The sequence below is a fragment of the Elephantulus edwardii genome, unplaced genomic scaffold, assembly GCF_000299155.1.
Source record: "Elephantulus edwardii isolate Elephantulus edwardi_28Jun2011 unplaced genomic scaffold, EleEdw1.0 scaffold00172, whole genome shotgun sequence".
NCBI lineage: Eukaryota > Metazoa > Chordata > Mammalia > Macroscelidea > Macroscelididae > Elephantulus > Elephantulus edwardii.
Window position 1 is genome coordinate 3,595,478 of NW_006399922.1, and position 605 is coordinate 3,596,082.

General features: G+C 42.1%; 1 protein-coding gene across 1 annotated transcript in view; it reads right to left on the bottom strand.

The window, feature by feature from the left end:
* Positions 1-605, bottom strand: part of RALGAPA2 (Ral GTPase activating protein, alpha subunit 2 (catalytic)) — a 757,941-nt gene that overhangs the window by 525,486 nt on the left and 231,850 nt on the right. The gene's annotated exons all lie outside the window — the stretch shown is intronic.

Genomic DNA, 605 nt, shown 5'->3' on the forward strand with positions numbered 1-605 from the left:
GTCCTTGGAGAGGGACTTCATGCTTGGGAGGGTGGAGGGACAGCGCAGGAGGGTAAGACCCTCTATGAGATGGATTGATTCGGTGACTGGGGTAATTGGAATGGGTGTGTCAGAGGCGGTGCGGTTGGCGCAGGATAGGACAGGGTTTAGAGCTGTTGTGCATAGGGTCACTATGAGTCGCAAACGACTCGATGGCACATAACAACAACAACAACATAGGGTCATAATTTTGGGATTTTTACAAGTCTGACAGAACAGTAAGCGTGGTCTTTTTCATGAATTCTGACTTTTGTTCCATTCTGACTTTACCCCCCACGATTGTGGTTCTTTTCAGAGTGGCCAATAGTGGTAGCCAGGCACCATCCACTTCCTGTGCTCTAAGGGATCTCTCCCGGCTGTGGTTCATGTGTCTTTGATTTACTTCACTATTTTTTCCTTCAGACAGGGAGAGAACAAAGTGTGTATCAAAAATGGTCACTCGTAATCTTTTAAAATTCCAGTCAATACTCACCAAAGTAAGATATAGAGCATCTTTCTACCACTAAGCCCTTCTTTTTTTTAATTTTTAATTTTTAACTTTTATTTATTTTATTTAACTATTTAAA